General features: G+C 40.8%; 1 long non-coding RNA gene across 2 annotated transcripts in view; it reads right to left on the bottom strand.

Moving 5' to 3' along the window:
• LOC129149507 (uncharacterized) overlaps nt 1-3,725 on the bottom strand; it is a 32,616-nt gene extending 28,891 nt beyond the window's left edge. Inside the window, exon 1 of one of the 2 annotated variants that reach the window (XR_008556417.1) lies at nt 3,637-3,725. This is a non-coding gene — a long non-coding RNA (uncharacterized LOC129149507). Of the gene's footprint in view, nt 1-2,994; nt 3,203-3,636 lie in introns of those variants that run through there. The other variant, XR_008556416.1, reaches the window with a different exon arrangement.
• Between the last annotated feature and the right edge of the window lie 17,824 nt (nt 3,726-21,549).

Raw genomic sequence — 21,549 nt, 5'->3', positions numbered from 1 at the left:
TGTAGCCTAGTGAAGAGGAAGAGTGATTTCAGCTAGAATAAAGGGACTGGATGAGGGTACCATGAACATCAAACATCTGCTTGCTCAGCCACATACCATAGATGACTTTTTAAAACTCCTTTTGCTTTCATGGCTCTGTTATATCTATTAATATCTATTATGGATGGATGGTGAGTAACTGAAAAAAAGGCTGCAGAGAAACCAAACCTTACTATCCACAGCAAATGTCCTATGAACATTGGAACATTTCTATCAACCTTGAATTATAATATCAAATTGCTATTGCTTTACTGGCTCTTTTATTCATTTAATAGTCATTGTTTTCTCTCCTTTAGAAGAGAACAGTTAACTACATCTAAAGACTCTGGATTAGGAAAAGAGTAGCCTCAGTTTGCTTAGCTGTAAAATGGGAAAATAACTCCTCATAATCAAAGAGTAAGATAAATACTGTATTAAAAAATGTGGTATTGCTGCCCTGGCCAGTTTTGCTTAGTGGTTAGAGCGTCAAACCTCTGACAAAGGGTCTGGGTTCAATTCCTGGTCTAGGGCATGTATCTGGGCTGCAGGCCCAATCCTGGTCAGGGTATATGTAGAAGACAACCCATCAATAGTTCTCTCTAAAAATAAATGGAAAAAAATACCTTTGGGTGAGGGTTACTATATGTGTGTGTGTGTATTATTGCTTATTAAAATGAAATGTTATGAAAATATAAAAACATAATTTGTAATTATGCATGCAACCCCATTTCTCACAAGGAACCATGGAGTAAGCCAACATGTAGTCTGAAGCAGAACAATATTTGCAGAATTCTGACAATATGCATACAAGTAGGCTGCATAATTTCAGAGCAAAGCTAAAACACAAGCTCTTGAATCTCAATTTACATCAGGAGTATTCACTTCCAGAAGATAATCTCTTTACTGAACACAGTGTATATGTAGATAAACTAGAATCTTCTATAATTAAAAAGATGGTTCTCTTTCCTTCTGATAATGTTTTTAAATCCATTAAAGTTTTAAGACACAGAAAATGAGAAACACTGTTACCTCAAAAGGCTGAAGACAAAATTCCCATGTTTCCTTTCTCTGCTTTGAAAAATGAGATTAACAAATGAATTTTAAGACAATGGCTATAGTTATTCTACCTTGGCAGGATGTAAAAGCTTAAAGTATTAGACTAAGGTTATTCACAGAGGTTGGTAACCATTTTCCTCCTAGGATGAAACCAGCGGCCATAAAGCCAATGGCTAGACACAAATAACTTCTGGTGTGTGTAAATTTGGAAAAATAAAAATGATTTACTTGAGGGATCATGGGTTTGACTTCTCTGGGAGTCACTATCTACCACTATTAATGGATAATTTGGACCATTTGTTAAGTACTTACTTATGGGCCTGGCATTGCACTAGAATGTGTATAACTCTTTAAATCTTCTTAACAATCACTATTGGTTGTTTGGTAGGTCTTAGCTTTTTGCCCATTTTACATAATGGCTCAGGGAGTTGAAGGACCTGGCCCAATATAACAAAATCCAAACTCTTTTCTTTGCAAAACATCCTTTGAGATGAGCAGGTATTTTTCTGGCTGGGGGAAAAAACAACCCAGATGAAAATTATCTCCAGACCAGCAAATAGAAAGATGTAAAGATCTTAAATACATAATTTAACCAAGTGTACACGTAGGAAATAGGAAGATGTGACCAGGCAGGAGCTTCTGTGAAAAGAAGGTTGAGGCTATTTGAAATGCACCCGAGATTATGAGAACCATGAGATGTAGAATTCAGATTAGAAGCCTATGCATTTTTTTCTGGGTGCCATCCTAGGAGGACACTAGACTGCCAGGCCAGTGTTTTAAGAGGGCAGTTGCCATGAGGAAAAAAAAAAAAGATCTGAAAACTGTGTTTCATGTAGAATAGCTAGACAACCTCAGGTGATTTAACTGGGAAGAAAAGATTCTAAGATCTATGTATCCTCTTTGAATCAAAGGAGGGGAATGCCTTGTTAAGGAACAATTCATCATGTACCTTGTGACAGCAAGAACTGAATTTCTTGAAGTTGCAAGGAGTCAGGCCTATCTTTCTTATACTGAGTTTACATAGAACAGCCCAAGCAGTCCAAGTTCAGATGAGAATAAACAGCCTTGAGAGGCAACAAGTCCCCTATTGTCTGTGATACATAAGCAGCAATAGGCAGAGGTTAGCAGAGGGTACATTCCGGCACTGAGATTCCACTGCATTACTCTGAACACTCTCCTAACTGAGGATACTTCAGATCTTTGATACAATGTATTCTGATTCTGCAATTTAGAGAAACAAAATATGGTGACACGGCCCTTAAAAATTATCTAGACTTCTAGTATTAAAATTGCAAAGATAGAAAATTACTCATTAGTGGAATAGTCCTGGGGTACATACATCGCCTTTATTTTCAGGTTAGCAGCATCAATATTTTTCTTGCTCACTGTTCCTCTCAGAATGCCAAGGACATAGATAGCATCGGGATCTAAGTTATTTCTCAAAATACATTCAATATGCTGTTTCCTTTCAAATAAGAGAAAGGTCACAGCCATCATCTACAAGATTTGCATGATCAGGTTTGAAGGGAATTAATTAGTTTTAGCACCCAAGGTATTCTAACTCTTCCACAAACAACAAGTTCTCTAACCTTTGAGACTTAACCATCTGTGTTCCCCATTAGATAGGTCAGGAAACTGAGGCCTGGAGAGGTTAAGTATCTTGCCCAATGTCTCACATCCGGTACAGTGACCGTTAGGTGCCCATCTCAGATTTCAGGGGCATGGACTTCCTAACTAGAGGGTTCAACCCTCTATGGGTTCAACCAAGTTGGGGACCCACCTGGCCGGCCAGGGGACAGCTACCACACCACAGCAGGAGGCATGTAACTTCATTTGAGTTATCTTGGCAAAAGCTCAGGAACCAAAAAATGAAAGACAACAAAAAATATCCAGCTCAGAAGCAAAGGCCTCATGCATTACCTCAGCATTTAGCTTGAAGAAAAGCACCGGTGTGATGGACATTCCCTTTGGAGAGGATGTGGAAGCACACGCCCACCCATAGGGCTAATCCAGGAGCCGTTTGGAGATGGAGGCTGGGGGTCAGCGCAGGCGCTCTAAAGTAGGAGCTTCCTGCTTTATGGGTCGGCTCCTCCTGCTCCATTTCAGCCAGTAGGCTCTTGGCAATGACGACTTGTTCACAGCTCTCTAGTAAACTGTCACCCACTCCTGGCTCACATCCTGGTACTTGTTAACCTTATTGATTGAATATATTCCTTTCCTCCCAGAGGACATCACATACCATTACCTGGATCCTTCCTTACTCTCATGACAGCATCTTATTTCCTCCCTTATTATTATACTGATGAAAAATTGACTCCCCATCGATCAATACTCCTCCCACACACCCCCTTCTCAACTGCTCCCCTTGTCTCTAACTTTACTTAGAACTTCACAGTTCAGTCACGCTCCTTCTTTCCTTTGGAATTTTGCAAGATCAATGTCAACAGACTGCTTTCTCGCCGCAAACCAGAGGAAACATTTTGCTTTTCAGACAAAGTCAGAACTAGCTAAAGGGTCCACTGAACTAGTTCAAAGGTTCATTAAAAAGAAACTATGCGTTACCATTAAAAAATTAATTGGCCCCAATGGGAAAATCAACTGTATATAGTTTTCCTGGATTCCCTTTAAAATCACAGGGTTTAGACAGAAATATCGAGCGGCAAATGGAACCTTCCTCTCTCGTACACTATGAACTGTATATTCATAACACCTGGGGTCATGTTCCTATTATTGAGTCATAGAGCAATGAGTCTATGTGGACTGTGATGGGCAGGAGAGAGCCTCCACCCTTGGCTTGAGGGGAAGCAACGGAAGGCAGGAAATGTGATGTCGTCACGTTGCCACACTGGCACACCAGGGGGTGTTCAGAATCAAAAATAAAGTCCATCAATGGCCCACAGACCTGTGTGAGCTTGCTTTCCTGTGATTTACATAGGTTTTTCTATGGTGTTGGAATCTTGTTACCTGCTACAACGCTTAGTTGAACTTGATTTTAAATTCAGTAAAATTAATGATCTGAGGCTTGACTCCTCCCCCTACCCCCCAAAATAAAAGGTTGCAGTTTGTGAAGTCTGACAGACCTGGCCTTGCATGGTCCCCCTGCCACATTCCACTGGGTTATATTATTAACATCCATTGAAGCCTTGCTGGCATCAGTGCCTTACAAAGATGCATCATCTCCTTTTATCCTCAGAACATTAAGTGGGCTACTATTGCCACCCTATTTATGGCTGAGGATGAGGCAGGACAAGAGGAATAGGGAAACTAAGACAGATAGCAGAGCAATTTACACAGATACACAAGGTCACCTCCCCAGAAATAACGTGTAAGTCTCTGTGTATTTCAGTTCCAGACCCAGGAAAGCAGCAAAACCAGGTGGGCAACACCAGGATTAGCTTCAGTGACTGAAGACCCCCTGCTCTGACACTGACCAATCAGTGGAGACCGTGACCCTGAAAGAGTAAACCCGGAAAACTGACAAAGATTCTGCTGAAACTCTCCCGTGAGACCTAAGATCCTCACCAGTGAGAAAGAGATGAAAGCCTCAAGAGAAAGGATCCAGTGTGCCTATGCGTACTCCCTCTGGGGAGCAGCCCTGTCGTTTCCTCTCCTTTCCTCTTCCCTCACAGGCATGGATCTTCAAAACCCTAAAGCAGTGGTCACTAACATTTCGGACCTCATGAACCATGAGTGTTCCTCGGACCACCGGTTGGTGACTGCTGCCCTAAAGGACACATGAGGCTTGCAACCAGGGGAGCAATAGGCAGCAGCAGCTTGTCCCAGGCTAATCCCCTGAATCTGAGCCCAAGCCCCCCTATTTTCTGGCTTCCCACTGAGTTAAGGCAACCCATCCTAGGCTCTCCTGTTGTCTCTTCTCTGCTATGCCCTTTGTTGTTTTACTGTCCCCAGCTTTAATAAATGTTCCCTCAGAGTCACCTGGACTTGTGTTGTGAAATTTTTCCTGCATGAAGTAAAGAACCCACACACTACCAGCTGGTCCTAGGCAGACCCAGTAAGGAGGAGACTGCGCGATAGTTGAAAGGACTTACACAAAGTCACATACTTTGAAAGTAGCGGTCTTATCATTTGATCCAAAGTCTATCCATTTGCAAAGTTTTTCCTCTACGCTTACTATTTCCAGTTTCTAAATGAGGAAGTCTGAGGGAAATTAGACCTGCTTTTTAGATTATGTATGCTATGTATTGTTCAGACACCCACACACACAAAAACTGGGTTTGAACCCAGGCTCTGCCCTGGCCTCCTTTAAATAGCTGAGTTCTGAGTCATTTGCATAAGAGAACAAGCCGGTCTAGCTGGGAGTTGTCCTGGGGATCACATGCACATAAAAATGAGACTGCCTGGGAATTGAACCAGCAACCTTTCAGTGCATACTAGTAGGCCTCTGCCCAACCAACTGAGCCACACCAGACATGCCTCTCCTAGTTCTTAAAATTATGCTGCTGAAATTGGGAAGGAAGGTGGGGAAAAGACCCTATCATTGACAAATCCCCTTTTCACTGGTATTCTCAGTGCCATGAATTCATAAGTAACAGATGCTACACCAGCTAGGATAACCAGAAAAACACAATGCACAGTGCATGGGGAAAGATATGAGAGAGGAAAATGCATTTCGTATCCAAGAGAACTGATTGTTAAGCAGCAGTGAGAATTTAAAAGCCAATCTCTGAACCGCCTCAAACAAGTGCCTCTGGAGTGTTCTGGCAGGCTGATGAAGAGGACAAATTTAGGAATTGCAATTCAGAGCAACTGGCCATTCATCCTGAAAACACATGTGCTCTGGGCATTATTTATCCCGCAGTTATCTTTGATTGCTAAATGAATCTGCGGCATCTCCTGTTTGTTCCCCGATTCTTTGATGCCTGGTGTCAACCAGGCGGTTAATAACTGTCAACTGAGATACTGTATTGGAGGGACTATATATATATTCAGTGAAAGATTAAATTAGGAACGCAGCCAGACCACCTACTGGGCAGGGAAGTATTCTTCACTAGAAAATAACATTACCATCCTAAGGATAAAAAGAATTTCAAATGAGAGACTTAGGATTTTCCTCCCCAAAATGCAGGGTGTGAGTTATCACCATCAAATCGGGATATGTGTGGCTTGGTCTACTTTAAAATGCCCGCCTGGCCCATCCTTTGTCTATCACAGCCTTTGAGACTCATTTCTGCCCAGAATTGGGCTGATTAGCCCCATCACACCCATATCATTCTTTGTATCCCAACGCCCCAAGTCAAAACATCAGGCAGAATGACAGAATTGAAATAACACTGAATTCGTAGTCAGAACACCAGAACTTGATGTTTTCCTCCCTCTCTTTTTACTGGCCCTCAGGTCCCGCATCAGTAAAGCATGGTCTCACATAAGGATGTGCGCTGTTAGAGCTATAGCAAATTGCAAGCATTGCCTTGTAGTAGTCTTCCCATTGTTTGCAGTATGTGTACTGGCATATTGTTCAAACTTGATTGGCCCATCAGAGGACTATTATGAGGAATGCAGTTCAGATTAAAAAAGTGAGCCAACCTGTTGTAGGAGTTCAAGTCCATGTAAGATGAAGGCAGATTCCAGACATGCAAAGAAAATGCAAAACTGAGGCTTGCGGCAGTTAGGGGTCAAAGAAGAATAGCTCTAGTGGGCAGGATGGAACTCAGCCCCAGGACAGAGTTGGGCTCTCTTTGCACTCCCAGACTGAAGTCAGTGGTCCTCAACCAAAACTAGTTAAACAAAACCAGGAAGTCAAGGAGCTAAGGATAAGTCCACCGTGGCATTTTTATCTCTGTAGGCCCCACGAAGCTTTAAGACAACTGTTTTTTTTTTTTTATCATATTTGGGCTACTGGTTTAAAAAAAAAAAAATCAGAGTTACCCAAAGTAAATAAATAAATGGCAGGCTATAAATGTTCAGAGAGCCACACCTGTGTGAGCGGTAACATAATTCTAGTCCCTACCTAACCTGAAGGAAATACAATAGTCCCCACTTATCCTTGATTTCAGTCACCAGTAGTCAACAGTGGTCAAAAACTATTAAATGGAAAATTCCAAAAGTAAACAGTTCACAAATTTCATACTGAATACCATTTTGAGTATTATGATGAAATCTTGCACCATCCTGCTCCATCCTACCCCGGACGTGAAACCATATCTTTGTCCACCATATCCACACTGAATATGCTTCCTGTCCATGAGTCATTTAGTAGCTGTCTCAGTTATGAGTGATGAGAGTGGGAGGACTACTGTATAGCATTCTCAGAAACATAATTGTTATAACATTCAAAAATCAGTAATATTTATTCTTTGCTTTTCTTTGATTTTTGGTTCTACTCTCTTTGTTGGATTATAATAGAAACAGCTAACATTGAGACTTAGATATCAAACGCTGTACAAATACTTTAGATAGAAGTAGCTTATTTAATCCTCATAATCAACCCTTCTACAGATGAGAACATGCAAACTTAGAGAAATGAAACACTAGGTTCAATTGATAGAGCTCCTTTGAATATAATTGATGGAGTCAGAGTATGAACTTAGTTCTGGATGATTCTGCCAGGAGAGTTTTTGTGACCTGAGTCATTTCATCTCTGGCACTGCTCTTTGCTCCTCTAAAAACAGAACTACCAGCAAGGAATGATCAAGCACAGTGGCTATGGCCTATCTCTGGGCTTCTTCACATGGCATAGACAGGCAAATCTGCATCATTTACAACCTCTAACTTATTCTGGCACATTTTTTGGTCCTCCCTTCACCTTAGACTCTCGCTTGAGCCCTAGTAGTTAATCTGACTCTGCTCTCATGCAATATCATGAATTATTGTTACACAACTGTACCTTTCCAATCCTATATTTCATAACTGTGGAGTGAAATGTGGTATATCTGATAGGTATTTTCTAAGTGATATATTTAGAAAATTATTACTTTCTGTGGGTATTTTTTAGAGCAAATGTTTACAAGGGTTATAATTTAATAGTCTATCTCTGCTACAGAAAGCCAACCTTTAGTTTATATACTCAAATATTTTGTACAGGCTGTTAAGACAATCAGTGTTTCATACATCCTCCTCTATCCATTGTGAAATTGCTTCTTAAATAAGAACACTAACAGCATGTATCTTGAGAGACTCTATTGTTCAGAGAGTGTAAATTTTTTAATAAAAATTAAATAAGCATTACTAACAGAACTTGGTTGAATACCCAAAATCAACTGAAGGCTGGGGAGTTTTTTTCCTTTAAAATCCACATCTGCTCACCACTTGACATTTTACCCCTACCCTTTTCATTCTTGTTGTCCCTGAGCATCTGTAATTGGCATCTCAGATTTCCTATTTAGTGAAGGGTCTGAAATCTCAGTATCCAAATTTGTGACACATCTGAAATGCTCAGTTTGGCTGCTTCAAAGAACCATCTGGGTTGGTTCAGCTGGGTAGATTGGGTATGAGCCAGGTTAAAAAAATACACAGGATGGAGTTGCCTTTCAAGAGTTTGGTTGTTTTTGCTTTACAGATTTGGCCATAAAGTCATAAATTAGAAAACAGTCTCAATGGGTGAAAATCATTTCAAAGAATCATCCATTCTAGTCTTGACTTAGTACTAGGAAAGCTCTTCTTCATAACTAACCTAACATTGTCTTCTATGACTAACGAAAAGGCCACATTGCCTTAACTTCAGCCTAGAGAGGAAAATCTTCCAGGCAATCATACAAAATTGTGAAACTATCACGATAAACTCATGATCAGAGAGATGATAGGAGTTTGGGTTAATTGAGGATTTCAGGTAACTGCTGGCTCAAAAACCGTCTTCCAATCGATGATTACTTACATTGATAATCTCTCTCCAAAATGTCTAATTTCACTTTCTGGACATAGTAGCCTTCACTCCTCTTCAATGGTTTCATTTTTATCTGCATTTGGGTTGCATTTCACTGGAACATCGCAAGTGTTGGCCACAGACTTTCTAAAATGGAGAGGTCTAAGAAGGCAACCACTATTCCACAGAGCATCCTCTGCTATATTAAATATATTCCACCTAGCATCCCAGGTGACTTTTCAAAACATGTCCTCATTCATTCAACCTCTTCTTAACTAAATGTTCCTATAACTGCTTGGCAAGGCTTGGCCTCCATACAACTCTGGGGACTGAAGGGAACTCACCCAAGAAAATAAGAAACTCAAAATAACACATTTCCTTATAGATGACCCTTCCACAGGGTGTCTAGTCACTCCAGATGCTCCCTCTGAAAAAGACATCCAAACCAGACTTTAGTTCTACCTCAACGTAGAATATCACCACTTCTCTTCATTTCTCAAACCAAAAGCCTAGAAGTCATTATTGGTTAATTTATGCCTCTCCTAGAACATCAGTGAGTCCTGACCCCTCAACCTCCAAATTTTATCTCCATTATATCACCTTCTCACCAACTCCACTCAAATCAGCCTTTAAACATAACAATTATCTCTCATCGTTAACAGCTTCCCCCTGGTCTTCCAATTATTACTCTAGCCTCCTTGCCATCCATTATTTTTAGGTAAATAAAAACATTATAATCTTACACTTAGAAATCACCACTATGGTTAACACCTTAGTATATGTCTTCATACATCTTTTTCTATGAGTGTATGTGTATATACATACATTGTTTCTTAACCAAATTGAAAATATATTTCCCCTACTCTTTTATAACTTTTTTCTAGTAGATAATATCACCTGTGCATTTCAGTAATTTCTAAAATTTCTCCAATGATCCTGAAATGCCTTTACAGCTTATTTTTCCCTATTTCAACCCCATACTTTAATCATACTCTTAACCTAGCATAGTCCCTCTCTTATGTTTCTGACTTCTTAAAAGACAGTCAATTTCCTTAACATCCTTTCTTCACAAATAAGCCTGACATTTGTTTCTGTAAATGTAAATCAGACTAGTTGGCCCTCTTTTTAAAACATATTAAGAGCTTCTCACTGTATCTAGAGTAAAACTGAGACTTCTATTATCGCCTACAGGCCTTATGATCTGGCCTCTGCCCAACCTCACTGACTTAAACTTCTAACTACTCTTCTCACCAAGTACCAGTCATACAGGCCTAATCTCTGATCCTCAAAGATGCCAAGCTTTTCTTATCTCAGCACCTCTGTGCTTACCCTCTTCTCTCTGATATTCTCATAGTCTTCAGGCCTCAGTTCACATTGTACTGCTTCTGAGAAGTCATTTTCCAATATAAGAAGTCATTTTTCCTATCTTTGGTGACTCCTAATGAACCATGGCCCTGTTTCCATGCCCTTGTGTGGCCCCTCCCACACTGACTCTGGGCTTGCCCATGTGACTTGATTTGGCCAATGGGACATCCAAAAACATGACAACCAGCTATGCTTTGAGAGCGCTTATACATTGGGGCTTGTGCACTTACTAGTAGTGTCCAGCTGCCATTCTATAAAGAAGCTTGGGGAGGAATATGGAGTGATGACAAAGTGAAGAGACCCTGGAGGATGAGAAGTCATCTTGGATGTTCCAGCCCCAACTGACCTCCCAGCTGAATGCAATTGCTTGAGTAATTTATCTATAGCACGTGGAGAAGGAAGACCACTCAGTTGATCCAGTCAACTCAAGATTTGAGAGAATTAATAAATCACTGCTGTTCTAAGATAGTACTTTTAGGTTGGTTTTCACACTGCAACTGATAACAGTTTTTTTTCTTTTAATGTACTTCATACCATTTATTACCATCTGAAATAACCAGGCATTCCTGTTGACCTGATCATTTCCCATCTCCTGTCATTGTAAGCTCCATGATAATAAAAATTTTGCCAGATTATTTACCACTGTCAGTATCTTCAATGCCTCTGGGAGTGCCTGGCCCCTAGTAGGCACACAATAAAATTTATATAGTGAATGAATGAATAAAAAGCTCCAAGACGCTTAAGAGAAGTTTAAAAAAACTGTATAAAAGACAAGCTGAAGCAAATTCAAAACGCATTTAGGCCAATCTTTCTTGTTATTGGTGAGGAAATGGTAAGCCAGAGAGTAAGAGGACATGTTGTTTTAATCAAGGCCTACACAAAAGAAAAGAAGCTGCAAAAGTGCTATTCTGGAAGGCAGAGCACTCAGAGAATGTGACTCTCAGATTTGAGAATACAAAAATACTCTGAATGTACTCAAAGGCAAGTGATATCTGCAAATACGATTTCAGACTGGAAGCACCTGCATTTGGAGCTGCTTTCCTAAACTCCGTCTGAACTAGAGCCCAGTGGTGCTCGGGAAGGTGGTCGTGGGCATAGGCCTGCTCTTTGTGGGCAATCTCTGAGTTGTCACTATTGCACATCTGGACTCTAAATGCCTGGCAGTGACCTAGACCTCCACAGAATCCTGGTCTTCCGACTCCTACTCTAGTACTTTTCCATGCCAACACCCTGCCCCTGAGCTGTGAGTGCATATTCTATAAAAAACAAACAAAAAAAACATAATATCACCCAGTTTTACTCTGTGACACTGATCCAAGTATCTACATGGCCAGCTCACCAGTTTCTATTCAGTGTTTGCAATACATCAGGTTCTCTACTAATGGTTTCCATGAATTCTTTCATTTAAAGGTCATAGCACCTCTTACAGGCAAATACTATTCTTATTCCCATAGTACCCATGAATAACCTGTGCATCAAATAATTTAGGTAACATGTCCAAGGTTAACAGCAAAAATCAGGGAAAGAGTCCTGCTTCAACTAACTGCCAATCTGCAAATCTTACAATCTGCTGCCTTCTTCCCATGAGCCCTCAACCTCCAGGGATGGCATGTGCCAACCTAGGCCCAATTCTCAACCCTGGATATGCCTTTACAGCAAGTTTCACTGGAAGGTGCCTCATTCTGTTAAGTTCGAATTCATTGTCGGGCCTAAACTAAGAATGAATGAATGTTTATTCGATATGTCAGACCTCCCAAGTAACTTAGGAATAGATCCTGCCTTACCTTCACCCAAAGTATCTAATCTTGCATTTTTTTCAAATCTGTGGGCAAAATACTCAGGAAATATATTTTAAGATAGAGGAGCTATAAGAGCTATGATATATGAACAATAACTTCCCCCATATCTGTATTTTGGCATATTCTGTCCTGTGTAAATACTTAAAGTATTGTAAATAAGAAATAGTCATTTTATTTATAACCTCAAGCTTAAGGAATCCCAAAGACCATTTACTCGGGGTTTTTAGTACGATATCCTTCTCTTTCCATCCTTTCATGAAAGTACAAGTATATAAAGAGTCAGAATCATGTTTCTCTGATTTAAGGAGGTGTGGGGGCGGGGGTGGGGGTGGGGGCTGTGGCTGCAGTGGCAATGATAGGGAGAAGTAGTGATACCAGGTTCCTTGGCTTTCTGCTTTTGCCAGACAACCTGAGGCTGGAGAAAGTCACTTACTCAAGGTCACACAGTTTTCCCCCAGACCATGTAGTTACTAGGGAGTGTTGGCACTTAGCACGTTGATGCTACAATGCACAACTTAATTCAGGGTATGCACCAGTTCTTTACCTGGTTAGTAGGCAGTGTTTTTTCTTCTTCTGCCCCAGCTGACTCTAAGAATTACTTCTCCCTATTTCCCAGGCCCACCTCCCTGGATTCCCTTGTGCTGCACGCTGGTTGCTGCCTCCACACTGGGTTGCCTAGCAACCAAGCTCTGCAGGCTTTCTAATAGACAAAGGCTTTTCCTTCCAGTCCAACTGCTGCACTAAGGCTCATTGTTGACAAGGGAACAACTCCTTGCTGAGCATACTCTGTAATCTGGAGGCTGCTTTGGGGACGTGGTGCTAGGAACTAAAGACATCTCTCCTTAACAGGGAGGAGAAATGAAAGTTTGAGGACCAACTCGTATTCCTTGGACTCTTTCTTGCACTGATAGATGACTTTGCCTGCATTTCCACATGGTCGCTCTCCAGTCATTGCATTACAGGAGGCATTCTGTTACAGGGGCAGCTGAGTTCAGAGAATAATTCACATTGCCATCTTCTTGTCCCATGCAACCCCCAAAGAAGTCATCTAATATTGCAAGATACACAAGCATGCAGCTGGGAATTGTTTCACGCCTGTCAGTTAAGTGGCTCAGATTCAAGCTCCGTTTCACTAGAAACCCTTGCATCCATCTCACTTGATCCTACCCTCATCAAGTAGGCAGAACAAGGAACAGCATTACCACTTACAAAAAGATGAGGAGACTTACCCAAAAGTAGACATTTGAAAAGGAGTCAAAGCTTATTCTTTATGACCAGCCTTCCAGAGTTCTCTGGCTCCATGCGGGTGCTTGTTCAACTCTGGAACAGGTGCCCCTTCATGTGAAATTGGTGGCTTTGCCTGCAGAGAAAGTAAGGCAGAGGGTAACTTTCTAAATTAGTAAATAAGCTTGGAGAAATGTAACAATTCATTCTGGGTTACTTAGCAAAGCTTTGACCCCCTTATCTTTCTGAAGCAAAGCAATCAACCATTAAATACTCCATTACTGATGTCTCTGTGACTTTATTATGAGACAGCATGTGGATGCATTTAGAAACACACGCAAGCGAAGAATTTTAAAGATAGATGATTGGCAAAATGCAATTAATACATTCCACTATTGGATATGGCAGAGTTTCATAATCTGCGTTTTCCAAGCAAAAGGCATGATAAACTTAGGAGGATAAGCATTGTGTCTATTTCCCTTGTCTTTGTGTCTTCTGTATGACACCACAGAGCCTGGCATACAGAAATCATATCATAAATATTTACAAAACTAAAGAATACAAATAAAGAAAAATTAAGAAACCAGTGTGTTACCCAATATAGCAAAAAGAGCTCATATTCCAATTCCTACCTCATATCATTTAGGTAGAATACATACCACCACCTTAGGGTCAAAATCTGGAAGACCTTTCTTGCATTTTAGTATTGCTAAAATCTTGGAATGTTTCCCAAAGAAGAAATAAAAGAGCTTCCTTGTGAAACAAGACTAGCCACCCAACTGTAAGGTCAGAGGTTGTCTCCAATTGGGAGCAGGAGGGAGACTCAACCAAACCAGAAATGCCCTTTTAGCTCTCAGTATTTTAATTCCTCTTCTATTCACTAGTGTTCCACACTTGAATATGATGATCATCAAAGATATTTTGACTGCCTAGTTCATAACCTATTATTGTCAGGGCAAGTTCATCATAGCACAAGGCATAATAGTCAGACACATAAAGTCTGGAGTCAGATTGACCCAGGTAAGTAGTCTCTCCTCCTAGTGAATGCATGACCCTTAGCCTCTGCAAACCATTTTCCTCATAAGCAAAATGGGAATTCTCATAACACCCGTATGAGAATCTGTTTGTGAACATTTAATGAAATAATGCTCGTAAAGCTCTTAGATCTGGCATATAAGGTTCAATAAATGTTAATCATTGATTTAAATAATAACATATTTGGCTTTATATCTTTTTTTTTTTTGAGGGGTTCATGTTTTTTTGGCCAAGGTCCTAAGATGTCACAAATTTCTCAGTCAACTCATGAAAAGAGTCCCTAGTAGATTTCTAAGAAACATAGGTTCAAATGGCATGTAACATAACTTAGTACTTTTCTAGGTCCAGGGAGGAAATTCGTGAGAAGCAGCAGTCTAGACCTTTTCCGTGAAGTCTGTTGTTGGTACCCCACTTGCTCCCTTCACCTCCCATCCCCAGCACCTGGAAGGAGGAATTATTTAGTGCATACTGTTCCTGCCTTGCCCTATGCTGGATGGAAATGCACCATGTTTTTCCATCACATGCTAGATTTTTCTGACACCATCTGTCCTCCTAAGCCCATGGCACACAGTTTGCCTTGCTGTCACAACTCTACGTGAAAATGTAGAGAAGAAATGTGATGAATGATTCTGAGGAATGTTGTTTACCTACCAGCCTCGCACCACTGAGTGGTAGGGATGGGGCTGGGTTACAGTACAGTCTTACAACACTGGGACGCTATGATTAGCCCTATCTAAGATGTCGCAGAGTTGGAATGACAGAGACAAGGGCTGATTCCAAAGACTTTTAATCCAGTAAGGGCCTGCTGCTAGAAATCCCACCTTACTCTCATTTACAGAGTTCTTAGTTTCCACAGGCACTATGCTAATTACCTTCCACATATAACGATCCTCACAACACCCCCAAGAGGAAGATACTGTTATCATCCACATATATAGTTAAAAAACTAGAGGCTTGTGAATATGAGTTAATTTTCTCATAGTCACATTGCTAGCTAACATAAGAGTTGGTATGTGAACCTGAGTTCTTTATCTCCAGACTCTCTCTAGTCCCACCACTAAGAAGATTTTGTCTCAAAAAAAAAAAAAAAAAAAAGAAGAAGAAGATTTTGCCTCCTGGAGCTACACTTCTGTTTTGCTATTGTTGTAACCCTAAATTGGAATTAACTTCATTAGTGAAATACTTACATTTACACTTACTAGTACACACACACACACACACACACACACACACACACACACATCTCACACCACCTTAGGTCATGCCTTGTAGGATCTCAGTAAATATCACTGGTTGGTGGTTTGTCAAATGGGGACAATGACCAGGGTGATCAAATAATTTGTCATCCAAATCAGGACCTGTTTGAGAGGGAAAGGGGCCCTACTAAAATTTTTGCTAGGACAACAGCTATAAATTGAGATCATCCTGGACAAATTGGACCACGTGGCTATCCTACTTATAACCTACTCTATCAGTTTAATGTTTGAGTTTCCTCTGTGATAAATGCTAGAGCCAGCATTAGAAATAGTTAAACTGGAACACTAAAAATCAGAGCCATCTATCCTAAACACAAATCCAGAAACAGAGACTATCAGAAAGACAACTTAGATGTCACCTGATTTTGTTTCCCCCTTTATAAATGATTTATGATCCCCCACCCCGATTCCTCAGCAGATGCTGCCTGATTTGTGCTCTGGCTAATGTCACTCATGACAAGAGCATTGCCAAATGCAGTGAGGTGTGAGTGACACCAGGAAAGATGATGAGCAAGGAGAATGGCAGGTGGCTGCATTTCCTTCCTGTAGATTTTTGATGAATCAAGGAGCATCCTGATAGAGAACATCTGTACATGCTAGAAGTCAAGCAGAATGCTCTCATCCCAGACAATGAGATCTGAGGACCCTGAAGAGGGCTCCACCCTCGTGACAGGCCTGGAGGGTCCTGACTATAGGATGGGGGCTGGCAAACAGAGCAGCAGCTGCAGAGCTATAGAAACGCTGCGGAGAAGTGGTTAGGAAGCCCGAGTTCTCTCTCACTCTGTGCTCCTCACTAGCTTTGTGACTAAGGTGAATTATTTATCATAGTTGAGACTCTGTTTATTAATAATCACACACTAAAGCTACCTTAATCAAAAACATAATACAAGCAGGATATTTCCAGGATCCACAGGCATTTCATGGAAGCCAAGAGCAGAAACACAATAGGGTCTCAAGGTTGTGGATAAAGGAGCTAACAATGCACTGCAGGCCTGGAAGAGATTGCATGCTTTCTTTCATTATTGCTTCTTTCTGTCAATCTGCTTCTTTCTCTTCTCTCTGTCAGATTTTTCCCTCCCATTCTGCCTGATGGAAGACAAGATAACCCAGGTTTTCATGGTCTAGGTCCAACCACCAGGAAAGACTGATCCTCACTTCTCATGTTCATTTCCATGTTAAATTCCCAGCTAGTGACCTGATAACTAGTGTGAGCTGCCTCCCCAGTGCCCCACAGGCATGCAGAGAGCATACAGCAATTTCAGATACTCTGCCTGGCCCACTTCTATGACCCAACAGAAGGTGGACCAGTCCCCATTGCAGGGGGATTGTTTGTGAGCTGAGGTACTATTTTCAAAGTTAGCTTATATAACTGCATGCCCTCAACAGTCAAACCTGACTTATCTTCTGTCATGTGGTTTTAAGTCTTAAGTGATACCACGTACAGAAGTAAAAATTGTGGGAGGCAAAGGGCTGTATATCTTTCAGGCACTAGCTTTATACTTAAGTCACCCTGTGAATGAGATGCAAAGCAATCATATTTAAGCCTATATCCTCTAGATTCACAACTTGTAGTCTGCCTTCCATGGATACTTGGTAGATCAATGCCATTGCCAGAAAAAAGAAGAAAACTTTCCTAATGCCAACATTGTGGGCTTAGAGTTCACTGACAAGCTGTAGCCCTCTCCCTCTCTAGGTTTGTAATTAATCCCTTTATTTGCATTATGTAAATGGTACATTGTATAATTTCATATTCATACTTGTTATCATTAATAAACTCAGTTGTTATTTCTCTAACAGAGCTCTGAGATGCTTAATTATTAGAACTGCAAGCAGAACATAAGGGCTGCCGAAAGCATGAATCTTTCGTGATACTGACAGATTTTGTTCACAACCTGCCATAATGATTAATATTACTATTAATTTTGCCAGGCACATTGTCAACATGGGTACTAAGTATGAAGTAAGAAAGGCTCCTTTACGCAAAAATTAATTCTGCAAGGAATGCCACTAAAGAAGGAAACGACACCCATCTCACTCAAGCCAGAGATAATGTCAGTCGATCAGCAGATCTCTACTGAGGCCTATGATGGGTGAAGACTCAACCGTGTTGGCATGTGAACTAATATTCTGGGAGTAGTTTATTGGTAGACCCCTCTACTTGTGTCTGATCTGAACACACTCTCCTCCGACCTCTACAGAAATGACTTCGTGAAAAAAGCACCAGGGTCTAGTTCTGACTCTGCAACCATGGGCCTCAAATTCCTTGCCATTACAGGGCATGATTATAATATCTACCCTCCCTGGCTAGAACTGGCAGAGAGGGAATGCTCTGCCAAGGAGCATAAGAGAAAAGTTGAAATTCAAAATGTCAGGCATGTTTTACCCAAGAAATCCCAAAGTGGTGAATGCCTGGGCAAACACGAGCTAGCTTGCACAGAACCATTGAGAAACTAGGTAGATCCAACACGTGAGGCCTCTGCAGGCTCTCAGCTCTAATAGGAAGCGGGTACAGTACAAGTTGTTCAGTGGTGATACTATCTGAGAGAGTAACATTTGTGGCAATGAGGAAGGAAAAGTGAGAGAGAGGAACTAAGAAAAGAGGAGGGAAAGGAAGAAAGAAAAGGTCTGATAACAGTGAACGGGTTGAGTTTAAAGAAAATACCAACTTGAAAAGTGGCTTTTCTTTATACTCTCAAAGGTGCACACCTGCAAACACACAGACAGAGACACACATATGTACACATTTCCCTCACCCACAGCCACTGCATACAGGGTGGGGTAAAAGTAGGTTTACAGTTGTGAGTAGGTGAAACAGTTTATTCTTGTATTATTATTATTTACTTATTATTGTATTATTTTCCATATGAACAACTGTAAGCCTACTTCTGCCCCACCCTGTATATTACACAATCTCCTCATCTTCCTCAGTATGTACAACTCATGTGTCCAGGCACAGCGTAAATACACTGCCAGAAACCATCACCACCACCCTCTACACACACACACACATTACACACTCCCCCTGCACATTTCCTTTCATCCATGAGAGCAGCATCCCAGCAAAGCTGTCTGACCTAAGGGCAGAAATGGAACACTTGCATACTTTAAAGATAGACACAAAGACAGAGGCTGTCTGACCTAGAGGCACTCAGAAACACAGAAAGACCTAGCCAAATGCCAATAGAAAGGTCAGCATGATCAACTCCTGCTTCCTGATGCAGCTGGTAATTTTTCTGTACTTCTAAAAATAGAATTGAGGATGGAAGAAATGGGGGTTAATGGCTGAGTACTATCATTAGCTGGATTGGTACCCATTTTAGAAAGGATATTTTACTGACATGTGTACCAAATGGTCCTATTCAAATGCTAGCTAAAATAGTACATTATAGAAACAGAAATCGCTATCTTGCTAGATTCATCTCCCCAAGCGCACACAGGAATCAACTGCAGCACAAATGTACAGGCACACACTTGAACATCTGTAATTGTCAAATATATCTCCACTGCCCCTATCCAGCTCCAAGGCATTAAATAGGCTTTTACTTGTATATTGGAAGGTGATGCTGCATAAAGCAAAGGGCCATTGAGTTCACTTGAGAGCTACCATTTATTAAGAATTAACAATGTGTATACTCTGTGCCAACATCCTCACATTATCTCATGTAATCCTGACAACAACTCTATGGAGTAGGTACTATTATTATATCCATTTTGTGGATGAGGAAACTGAGAAATTATACAGATGATCTAGTATGCATAATATCATAAATAGTATACCAAGGAAGAGGCGGAGCTTGAATTTGAACCCAGGTGACCTAACTCTAGAATATTAAGCTAAGACGGGGATCTTTCATGACCATGCCAGCTATCAACTGGTAGTAACTGTCTGTAATGCCACATAGAGGAGTACTTTAGTGTATCTGGGCTTGACACGAAGGAGTGCTATGGTCAGTGGATGAAGTGCAGACATGCACCGTCAGTATTTGCAACACTGGCATGAGTTCCAGAAGGTAAGCAACCACTAACCACATGTGTGATCTTGCCCAAAAACGCAAAGCGAGGCATCAAAGATAAGGTCACTACTGGACAACGTTTTTATGGGTTTGAACACATGGTGAGGAGCTCCTAGGACAGTGTGAAATGATTAGAACAGCATAAAAGCCTAAGATCTTAGATTATTATCCTCTATTTTACAACAGTTATACGGCTGCAACCTTTGATTTTCACTCTCCTCATCCCCATGTCTATTACTGAAAATAACAATTCAATGACCAACAGAGCTCTCCTGTGTGCTTACAATACAGTGGAGATTAAATGCATGTCCAAAAGTCACATGACCCTTACAGTGAATTTCCATACTAAAAAAAAAAAAAAATCAGTGGAAAAGAAAAGGAAAGGGCAATTGAAATTTTATCACTTAATGCTCAAAAGGTTTCTGTGTCCTACCAGTCCAAAAATGTAATAATGTGCCCACCTTCCTAAAAGACTAGGATGGGTATTAGTGAACATCGATATGGGTAAAGAGAGTACTCTGTGTCAATGTAATCTTTACAACAACTTCCACAAGCCCCGTTATAAAATTAGCCAAGATCACCCAGCCATTCTGAGCAGATCCAGAATTATTATCCCAAACTGCTAAAACCAGCTTATTTTTCCCATGGCCCTGAGTATGCTTTGGGGGGATGGGATGCACCAAGCATGTCTCCATTTATCTTATAACCAGCAGTCTATGGGCTGATGACTGGCAAAAAAGAGGGTGTGGACTCTAACCTGAGATGGCTTGGCACTCAGCCTGGCTTCATCTGAATCACATTCTCAACTGACAGAATTAACCAGCCACGGAGATTGAGTTCACTGAACAGGAAAAACGAGGTTGCCAAAAAAAAAGCTAATGCAATCCAAGTCTGTGTTGAACAGAACAACAGCTATTTATTTAGTCCCTGTCTTGCTTCAAGCAAGATAAGCAAGATTTTAAGACCTGGAAAATAGTTACCATGTTTTACCTAAGACTGAAAAGTTCTATCACATTGAAGAGGAATTCGATTTTTTATGTAATTTTAGAGAACAGCATAGGATTGCTGGGTGGATGTTCCAAAACCTATCTAAAATTTTTAAAATGATGCTTATAAAGTAGTGCCACTAATATCTGAGCTGTTTGCTATACTAATGTCAGGTGGCCAGAAGGAACTTTTAAAAATCATGCATTCAACCAACTCAGAACCATATACGTTCACCTTAACTAGGCACCAGTTTGAAATACTGGGTATGCTTTGTTTCTTAAGCACTAGACATCACGAGGTAGGAAGAGGAGTGAGGGTTTTTCTACAGAAATGCCAAAGGGGCCCTGGCCAGTTAGGTCAGTGGTTAGAGCATCTCCACACAGCCTGAAGGATCTCAGGTTGGGTTCCCGGTTAAGGGCACGAACCTCAATTACAGGTTAGATTTCTGGCCCTGGTTGGGGTATGAGCGGGAGGCAACCAATCCATGTTTCTCTCTCTGTCCTCTCTCCCTCTCTCCCCTTCACCCCTCTCTTCTACTCTCTAAAAATCAATGGAAAAAATATCCTCACTCCTTGGCTAATTTTTTTTAAAAGCCACAGGATTTTTTTTTTTCATCAAAATTAAGGAAAGTGGAAGCATGCCACCTTACTGAATGGACCACAATGGCTAAGATGAGATATCACCTATTTTAATCATTATAGGACTTACTTTCATTTTTCCCTCTATAAGAGCAAAAAAAAAAAAAAAAAAAGCCCCATTTTTACCAACTTCTGAGGTTCTGAGCTATAGATTATACTGTCAGCCATTCAGAAAAATTGGACAATAGCAAATCATTTTTCACAGGTGGGGAACATTAGCCCAGCTCCTTTGAAAGGGGCTTCAGGAGCAACCCCAGTATCCCATTCTATTCTGTCTTTATGAATTCTAAAGCATTATCTTTGCAAAATCAGCCCACATGCTCAAGCTATTTGTAATGT

This window comes from Eptesicus fuscus, chromosome 6 (genome assembly GCF_027574615.1).
Source record: "Eptesicus fuscus isolate TK198812 chromosome 6, DD_ASM_mEF_20220401, whole genome shotgun sequence".
NCBI lineage: Eukaryota > Metazoa > Chordata > Mammalia > Chiroptera > Vespertilionidae > Eptesicus > Eptesicus fuscus.
This window is presented reverse-complemented; position numbering and strand designations above follow the sequence as displayed.